Source organism: Antechinus flavipes, chromosome 3, assembly GCF_016432865.1.
Source record: "Antechinus flavipes isolate AdamAnt ecotype Samford, QLD, Australia chromosome 3, AdamAnt_v2, whole genome shotgun sequence".
NCBI classification, from domain to species: Eukaryota; Metazoa; Chordata; class Mammalia; order Dasyuromorphia; family Dasyuridae; genus Antechinus; species Antechinus flavipes.
The window spans coordinates 5,574,795-5,585,823 of NC_067400.1; positions in this window are offsets into that span (position 1 = coordinate 5,574,795).

Genomic DNA, 11,029 nt, shown 5'->3' on the forward strand with positions numbered 1-11,029 from the left:
AGATGTGGGAAAACTGGGACACAATTCATTATTGATGGAGTTAAGAATTGATCAATCATTCTAGAAGCCAATTTAAAAGTAGTCCCAAAGAACATTCCCAAAGGACAGTCAAAATGTATGAACCTTTTAATCCAGCATTATCACTACTAGGTCTCTTTCCCAAAGAGGTCATCTTAAAAAGGGGAAAGGACCTACACATATGAAAATATGTGTACCAGATCTCTTTTGTGATAAATAAACAAATAATTGGAAATTGAGGGGATGCCCATCAATAGGGGAATGGCTGAACAAGTTGTGGTATACTTCTAATGGAATACTATTGCCCAATAAGAAATTATTAGCAGGTAGAATTCAGAAAAACCTGGAGAGACTTACATAAGCTAATATTGAGTGAAATGAGCAGAACTGGGGGAAGATTATTCACAATAAAAGAAATATTGTGTGATGATAAATTATGATTGCCTTAGCTCTTCTCAGTAATACAATGATCCAAGACAATAGTAAGACTCAGGATGGAAAACACTCTTCACATTCAGAGAAAAGAAAACAAGCAAAGAAAGAAATAGACTAAAAAGAATTCTTTAATATTTTTTCTGGTTTTCCCTTTTTGTCCTCTTTCTTCTTTCAAGACATGATTAATAGAGAAATATATCACATGATTGCACATACATATTTGTTGGGAACACAATATATAACTTTACTTTACCTCTAGTAGATCTTTTCTTCTCTTCTTGTGAGAGGATGAATGGTGGTGATTCAAGGAGGCAGTTGCTTTTCTCTGACCTCTCTCTTTTTTCCCTTTGAATCCAATTCATTTTCCCAGTCAACAAACAACACCTGTTTCAGTAAAGGCTGCTTTGCAACTCCTTAAGATGTTCACAGCTGTGGAGGCTCTCGAAGAATTGACCTGCTCCTTACAGTGCACTCAGGCATGGTCCTTAGCAACTTCCCCGGTTTTTGTTTTAAACTAGATGATCAGTTAAAGCATGATCAGTAAGTTTCTGCATGCAAGGGAATGCAAACAGCACTTTATCAGGTGTTGAATCTTGTGAAATGTCACAGAGGCAAACTTTCAAATGTTCTGTAGTCAGAACAGGCATTTAAGTCTCTCATCAGTCTCCTGGCTTGACCCTTTGATATACTGGCCCATTTAATTACCCGGACTACCGGGTCTCTTCTGCTTTTCCTTCCCTTCAGTTTACTGAAGGAACTCTGGGAGGGTGATGTGAAGGGATCCAGAAAGTGCTGAATGGAAGGGACCGGATAGGTTAACTGCTTGGGGGAGAGGGTTTGCTTGTATCTCTACAGATGGAAAAGGAATCAGATGGGTACCAATGAGCTGTATTCACCTTGTCTATCGGAGAGAGGAGGAGAAGAACCAAAAAACATCAGATGGTTCCATTGCTGACTATGTCCATCACTGAAAGAGCATGGCAGTTATGACAATTGACTCATGAACATCAAAAAAAAATGTTGATAAGACTGTTGCAGGACTTTAAAACCAGCAGAGATCATTAGATTCCCTGAGACATGATAAGACTAATACAGGGGTTCAAAATCTGCAGGAATCATTAGATTCCCTAACACATGATGAAACTATTGCAGGACTTCAAAACTTTCAGGAATCATTGGATTCCCTGACACATGAAGTAATGGACAATAGATTGGTTTTGCACTATCGCTTGGCTGTTGAAGGACATGTATCTGTGATTGTTATTTATATACCCTCCTTCTAGGACTTATGAACATGTATATTCATATTGTTTGTTGTATCTTTACTTGCCTGTGTGATTCCTCTCATGCTGATTCATACTGTTTGTTACATCACTACTTACATGTATAATTCATGTTTGTTACACCACACTGAGCTATGGAGAGAGCCATTATCTCACACTGAGTAGATACTTAACCATAAATACCCTGCTGTCCTAGATTTAAGTACACCTTTTCAGAGTTCCTGCCCTCTACACATATTGCTTGCTATCTTGAGGAAGGGGAATTGTGAGGGAGAGAAGAGAAAATAATTGAAACTCAAAATCTTATAAAATGCATATTGAAAACTATTTTTACATATAATTGGAAACAATAGAATACTATTTATCAAAAAAAAGTGGAAGGAAAATAAAACAAGAAGATATATTCTAGGACAAATTTTAAGAGGCAAGATTTAAGATTTTTTTTAAAACAAATAGAAAAGCTCTGTTATCCTTCAATAAGTTCATTATTACACTGTGGTATTGCCATTTGTAAAATTGTTCAAAAGTAATATCTATACAATTATACTAGACTAATGGTAATGATTTTGACAGCTACAAATGAGTTTATCTTTTTTTTTTATTACATTTGCCTGATGTGGGCTCAGAATTGGCAGAGGAAAAAATGCTAAATGAATTTCCATTTTGTTTTCCATTACATGCATATTATGTAATCTCAATCAGTGGATATTAAGCTTCTCAAATCTGTTATCAAGCTATTTTATGCGGAATATCCATTATTCCATAGCAAATACTTAGCTGTTATCTTGTCAATTGATACCTAGCCCAAATTTAAGAAGGAAATAGATGGTGGAAATGAAATGACTATGGGAAATTACATTGCAAATGACTAATTTTTTTTAATGCCAATATATATTTTGTGTTTATATGGGGTCAAATGAAATTACAGCTTCATCAACAAATAAATTAGTTAGGCATGGGGATGATTAGTTAACATATCTGTTATTACTAAACTTCATCAACCACCTCTTTTATTTTGATTATTTCCACATTCAAATTGTTGTGGATTATTGTTGATATTCTAAAAAAAAATATGGATTATGAAGGGGTTTCCAATTCAAATAAGGGCATCAGTCACATTGCTGGGAAAATAACCTACATCTGCAATGGGTGGATTCTACAAATAGATCAGGACTCTAGCATTATTTTATTTGTCATACCTTTATTCATACTGCAAGGTAACATTAAAGCAATCAAAGATGTATAAAATAAAAAAAATGTATAAAATCACCTAGTCTAACCATCAGATGGACTCGGTTCAAATGGACTGAATTCAAATCTAACTTCTAGTACTTCCTATCCATGTAACCCAAAGTTAACCATTTACCCATTGTTTGCTTCAATCTCCACATTTGTTAAACGGGAATAATAATATCATTCCCTTTCAAGAACTATTGTAGTTATCAAATGAGATCATATGCTTTCTGGATATGGCAATTCAATCATTTACACAATGTCTGGCACATAGTAAAAACTACATAAATGTTAGTTATTATTATTGTTTGCATTTTTGGTATTCTATGAATCAGAATACCTATTACAATATGCTTGTAATTACCGCCGTCTACTCACCAAGCCCAATTGACACTTGCATTTACAGTTTGAGTCCCCAGAAAGTGGGTCCTCTTAGTTGTTTGTTTCCCATTATAATTTTAAGAATAACCATCATGTACTGCTAATGTCCCTCATAAGCTAATATTAGCATTTTTTCATTCATTATCAGAACAATCAGTACAAAAGGTTTCACTTCCCAAAGTTGGGACACATTCTACCATAAGCAGACACTGAGACTACATGAAGAATATGATTCAGTGTAGAGTAAGAAACACTTGGGACAAAGTGAGTGAAGCATTGGCCTTAGAGTCAGGAGGACCTGAGTTCAAATCCAGCTTCCTAGTTGTGTGATCCTGGACAATTCACTTACTCCCAATTGCCTCAGTAAAAAAAAAAAAAAAAAAAAAAAAAAAAGAACATAACCCCCCTGTTTAGAAAATAGGTCTGGCTGGTGTAAACACATAACTACCAGGTGCTAGAATTCCTTCTATCCATGATCACCACAACTTGCTAGTATCAAAATTTTTGAAGCTGATTTATCTTTTGCTCATTTCTGTTTTGTATCTATGTTCATCCCTGATAAGTCTTTCTACTTTGGTTCAAGTGCAGATGATTCCCATATGGGCTTACTTTTTTTTTCATCCAATGAACCAATATCCTTATGACTTATTCAAATGGATTAAAATTTATATATACCTATTCTACATTTCATTTATCTGATAGTTCCACATATGGATGATGGAATACCTATGTTTTCTTGGTGTTAATTATTAGGCTTATATTAGCATAAGAACCAGAAAAGCAACGATTTCTTGCATCTCAGCTTTGGAGGTTGCATTGAGTGCATAATCATCTGTACGCGGAAAATCATGCACTAACACTTCCTCCACTTTTCATTTTAGCTTATAGCCTTTTCAAGTCGAAAATTTTTACCATCAGTGTGGTAGCTGACCTTGATAACTTTTTTGTCCTTATTGAAGACATTTGTCAACATAGATGTAAAGATCATGCTAAAAGCATGGGAGCAACACACAGTCTTGTGTCCCTCCATTGGTGACTAGTAAGGCACAAGAGCATTGTCTATTGTCTAAAACTTGAGCAAGCATGCTATAGTGTAATTGACATAAAACACTGATGAGATTTTCCAGGCAACACAATTTTAACATAATTTTCATGATTGGACAGATCTATAAATGATTTGTTCATTCATTCATTCTTGAATTCTAGGTCTTCCTGATTCACATTAAAATTATGAAAACAGAAACTCCACCCTCTTACTTATTCAATAAATAGAATCTAGACATTGCACGAAGAATTCCAATTTTGGAAAATCTATACCTTTCTGACATAATGTATTCAACTTTGGATGGGTCTAATTTTTAAGCACCTCCTCCTTGCCTCAAATCTAAATTTGCTTCTCTGTAAATTGTTTATAATTTGGACCTCTGCTGTCAAATAGAAAATCCCAAGCCCACTTCCACATCACAAGCTTCACAATACAGTGTGATAGACATTTGGTTAAAAATGTGCATGATGTTTGGAGTTGTTGCTAAGGAGAAAAAGATAAAACAAGAATGAAAGAACAAAGTGAACTTGAGAGAAATTAGATTTGATTAGTATGTGTCTTCAAAACATTATCATATTCAAGGTGGCACATGCTGTTCTAACAAGTGCTGAGGGGTTTATAAAATTGCAGATGTGATTCTTAATGGCAATGTCATTTGAAGGGCAGATGGAAAAAGCAAGAAATGGTAGCAATAATTTAAGATGTTTTATTTCTGTTTGTATTGTTTAGTATTTTTTTAGAATGTGGAAAAAGAGAAATAGAATCAAGACTTTTTAAAAAAGGGAAATATAAAATGGGGAAGTAATTATGGGTTTTCTTATTAAGTAGACAACCATTATGTTTGTGTATGTGTGTGTGTGAGAGAGAGACAAAAAGAGAGACACAGAGAGAGGATGAGGGAGGAAGGAGGGAAAGACAGAGAGGAAGGGAGAGACCATTGAGTTAGCTCAATAATGTAGTGATCAAGAAATCTAATGCCGTAGTACTGGAAATTGTGAGAATGCCCATCAATTGGAGAATGACTGAATAAGCTATAGTATAAGAATAAAATAAAATTCCATTATGCTATAAGAAATGATGTGCTGATGGATTTTAGAAAATCTTGGTAAGTTTTACATGAATTGATGTTGAGTTAATGTTAAGTTGATGTTAAGCAGAACCAGGAGACCATTGTCTTCAGTAACAACATTGAGTGATGATCAACTATGATAGACAGCTCTTCTGAGCAATACCATCCACATGTAGAAAAAGAACTGGGGAGTCTTAATTCAGGTCAAAGCATACAATTTTCACTTTGGTTGTTGTTTTCTTTCTCAAGGTTTTCCTTTTTTGTTTTGATTTTTCTTTCACAACATGACTAATGTAGAGAAAAGTTTAACATGGTTGTTCATATATAATCCATATTAAATTGCTTGATATTTTGGGGAGAGAAAAAAGAAGAGTAAGGGAGGAAAAATTGGAACTCAAAATCTCATGAAAATAAATATTAAAATCTTTACATGTAATTGAAGAAAATAAAATACTATTATGTGCAAAAAGTAATATATGGATTACATGAAGAGAGTCAGAATTTACAAGAATAGGGAGATAATAGTTGTTCTACATTCATCCATTGTCAGTCCACATTAAGAATATTTTGGGGTGTTATAATGTAGAAAAAAGTTATAAGACATAAAGTTTCCAGAGAAGGATTACTAAAATGTTGAAGGATCTCAAGGGATCTGGTCACTTATAGCCTAGAGAAGCTAAGACTCATAAACAACTTCTTAAGACTTCTGTACCTATGTGAAAGGTGATCGTGGAGGAAAGGGGATTCCTCTCCTTTCCAATCCATCCTTCTTAAATTACTCAAATGATATTTCTAAAGCATAAGAGAGCACGCCACTTCCTTACTTTGTATACCCCAATGGCTTCATATTGTCTCTGGATTTAGAGACAAGCTACTCTTTTCATCATTTGAAATCCTTTACATTTGGATTCTCCCTCTTTTTTCCAGGTTGATTGCACTCCTCTACCAAAAAGAAGAATCTCTCTCTTGAAGAAATTATTCCAGCATGGACAAAAATTTTTTCATGTTCCATATTATCTAATATTTTTCAACTCTAATTTCCTGTAACAATCTTGTGAGAAGTATGTGCTATTGTTACTGCTCCACTTTATAATTGATGAAATTAAGGCTTAAAGACATCTGCTCATTTTGAGTCAATCAATAAGCACTTATTAAGCTTTTGCTGTATGCCAGGCACAGGCACTGTGTGAGCTCTAGAGACACATAGAATTATTGTCACCAAAAATGATTCATGAATGAAAATGTGTAGAAAATGTAGAAAATAAAGATATTTACTTTTTCTTTGACTCATCTCCACTGACACACTGTTGTGAGTGCTAGCAACAGTCTATCTGAAGGCTTGGTAAGAACCCTTGAAAACCCAGAAATGACCACTGCAAGTAAAAGGAAGAGTCTTTAAACACCTTTTGCCTCTCTTCAATTACTTCGTCTTAAGTGACTCCATTGTACTGGAACTCCAAAGTGCCCTTTGCCATGAAGAACAATTTAGCCCCATAATATGTTTTATCTTTGTTGTCAAGCAGCTGCTTAAAAAAGAAGGTTTATGCCAGTAAACATGGCATTTCCACACAATAATTGGCAGAATATAAATAGCCATGTCAAGTTGAGACCATTGAATAGAAATGCTGCTTCAAGGTTGTGAATGTTTAACAAGACTGGAGCACACTCTTGCCAACTGACTCTGTACCACTTCACAGCAACCAACAATGTAAGTTCCTCCAGTTCAGTGAGAGACATTGGAGTGGAGTGGTCTTGAGTCAGGAAGACCCAGACATTCCATATTACTGTGAAGCTGTGTGACTATGAACAAGTCACTAAACCACTATGAACGTTGGTGTCCTGAATTGTAAAAATGGGGAGACCTATTCCCCCCAAAAAAAAAACAATCCCTGAAGTGGTGAAGCTGAAATAAGGTGAAACATGGAAGAAACCTCATGATTTCAAAACTCTGTAAAAATGAGAACTACTATTTGAGAGGATTTTTTTAGAATTTACTCCCATGATAGAACTATTAACTTATAGGAAATTACCTATTTTTAAAATGCACATATTAGAATACCTTCACTCTTGGATTCAATGATGACAAACATTGCCAGAAAAATTCCAACATAAAACTGGTTCATAAAGAAATTATAAAGAGAAAGAATTTACCATCATCTGCCCAGGGCAACATTTTCTGAGAGTCATTGCAGGGAACAGCCTAACCTTGAGGCTGACTGATTAGCCTCAGGGATCTCTGTGGCTGGCCATGTTGAACAATACTTTGGAGGAACATAAATATTGGCCACTTATCTAGTAACTGTTCCATTGAAAAATCTGTCACTCATGTGAGCATTTTACTTAGGCAGGTTTGCTCTGACCTAGTTAAATGATCTGCTTTCATTCCAAAGGCTCCAATAAATCACAAATGTGCAGTTGTGGGCCAACTCTGGGCTCAATCCGAGAGTTTACTCAGCACTTTCACTTGCTAGACTCAACAACTTCTGATATGTGCTCCATTTGAAAGTCATTATTCATATGAGCATTTCAGTCTACTTAGAAGACGCTGTTCTCCATTCAGCGCAGAGGGGCAACATAGGACACTATAAATGGTCCTGAATTTGGATTCAAAGGATGAGGGTTCAAATCTTGACTCTACTATTAACTATACATGTCACCATTGGTAAGGGATTTGATCTTAGTGTATAATCATCTTGAAAAGGCAAGAATTGTAAAATGTTACCTATGTAGAAAATAAAGATATTTATTTTTTCTTTGACTGACTTCCATTGGAGAATGACACTTAGATTCCATACCAACTAAAAATCGATGACTTTATAAATTTAACTGAGTTGAGAGTTCTGCAATTCCTGGGTTGCAGCCATGTTAGCTGCCTTAATTAAACAATAGGCACCAAGTGGCTATTATGTGTCTGGAACTGTGCTAGGCACTTGGGGTCTTTAAAAAAGCAATATTTTAATAAATAAAAATTAAAAAGCAATATATATACTCAAAGAGATGACTTTCTATTGGGAAGAAAATAATTGTTGTTGTTCAGGTTTTTTTCTATCACATTCATTTTTTGGTGGCCCCATTGAGGTCTCTTGAACCAGATACTGAAGTGATTTGCCATTTTCTTCTCCAACAAGACAATAATTACATATTTTAAAAGATGTAACATATGTGTGTATACATTTAGATATAATTAGCTTCCTTTATAGAATGTCATATTTATGGTATATATTATATACCTTTTCAAATTCCAAGATTATACGTATGTATATTATACACACATATATGTGTATGTATACATATAATGTTTATACATGCACATAATATGCATGCATTTATATAAAGAGTGCAGCAGAAATGCATAGTATATTAATGGTTGGGGGAATCGAGAAAGGTCTGGGTAGAAGATGGAGCTTGTAATGAAGGCAGGGATTCTATGTAGCAGAGGTAAGGACGGAATGCAATTCAGGCATGAGAAATGGTCAGGGCAAAGAAATTTGGATGGGAGACAAAATGAAATGTATGAGGAACAAAGAGGAAAACCAATATGCATAAATTATAGAGTGGGACAATGGAAATGGTATATAATAAAAGTGGAGGTTGAGGCAGGATTGTGAAAAGTTTTTTTTTTTTTTAAAGTAAGTGATTAAGTTTAAACTTAATCCTAAAAATATTTATGAGCTAGAGAAGTTCATTGAGTAGGAGAGTGATATGGTCCAATCTTAAAGAAAATCACTGTTACCATGTTGTGGCAAATTGCTTGGAATGGGTAGAATAACTTGAGTGTAAAAGATTATTTTGAGGCCGTTACAATTGTCTAGCAAAGAGGCAATGAGTGTCTAGACTGAGGTGGTGTCTGTGTGAGTATAGAGGACACTTTAGAAGGGAAAGGTAGATGGGATAAAAAGAGAAAGGTTGAATATCTTAATAGATATTCTGTGGGGGCAGGAAAATTAAGTGGTAAAGATAAGCCTGGAGCTACAAACCTAGAATACTGACAATATGAAGATGGTTTTTTAAAATAAATAATGACATTTTGGTGGCGAGGAGGGTTAAAGGGAAAATAGTGCTTTATTTTTGATGAATTTATTAATTTTAAACTTAAATACAAAACAAGAAAACAAGAAAAACATTTTCATATATACTGCAGAACATCAGAGAAGATTCAGTTTAACAAATTTGCATTTTCATTTCAAGAAAAACTTATATAATAGATACTACACATTGTTTTTCAAATCTACCCCACTTTTTTCTTTGCTTCCTCTTCCTCATTTGTTCTCCACTGTGGAATTTTTGTTTTATGTTTTCTCTATTTCTACCCCAACCCTAAAGAAGGTTAGAATTAAATTGAGGGAAAGAGAGAGACAGAAACAGAGAGAGAGAGAGAGAGAGAGAGAGAGAGAAGAGAGAGAGAGAGAGGAGAGAGAGAGAGAGAGAAGAGAGAGAGAGAGAGAGAGAGAGAGAGAGAGAGAGAGAGAGAGAGAGAGAGAGAGATACAGAGACAGAGAGATAGAGACAGAGACAGACACACAGATTGCATGTATCTTGTCATTTTTTTTCTCTGGAGGTGGATGGATAGTATCTTCCTCCATAGAGTCAAGTCTTGCCATGTTTTTTTTTCCCCTTTCTAATCAATCAGCTCATTGTTTTTCATCATAATTTATCTGATATAATGTTGATATTCCTTCCATTCTTTAATAAAAAATGTTCATTTTACATTTCAACAATGCTCTCACTTTATAATATACTTTAGTCTTACTTCAGAATCTACTTGCTTTTCATTTCCTTCTGATTTCTTTGAAATTTCTGACATTTTGTTTTTCTAAATGAAACTTGTTATTATTTTTATAACTCAGAAAAATTAAGTAATTTAATTGGGATATCACTGAATATTTAGTAAAATTGTTGTTTTCTTTATTATGTTGATTTTAACTGTCCATTAACTATAAATATTTCTCCCATTATTTAATTCTAACTTTATTTGAATAAAAAACTGTTTTGTATTTGTGTTTACATAGTTCCTGTGTCTCTTTTGTCAGGTATACTTTCAGATATTTTATATTGTCTGGTTATTTTAAATGGCATGAAACAATATCAAATAATGTTTTTGTTTCATGGTATAGTTTTGCTATTTTTTTTTTTGAGTAAATCTGCTCAGCTTTAACATTGTCTAAGATCAGGTCTACTATGGCTACTGTAGCTACTTATTTCAGCTTTGTGTTTTTCTCTCATCTTATTGATTTTTTTAAAAGCAACAAATTGTCAAATTCAAATTATTAGTATGCTGTTTTCATATTATGAGTAAATTCATTACACACACACACACACAGACACACACACACACACACATATATGAAGTTCCCACTTTAACCTATAATTGATGAGAATAAGGTTCTAGCACTGCTTCCCACATTTTTTTACTGCAGTAATTCTTCTCATTCCTCATTTATGTGAGATAATTACTCATTCTTATCTCTCCTTGCACAGCTATTTTTTCCCTTAGAATCACTCCTTTATACACAGTTTATTCCTAGTCTTTCTTTTAAACTTCTCAAACAATGATGACAGTCATAA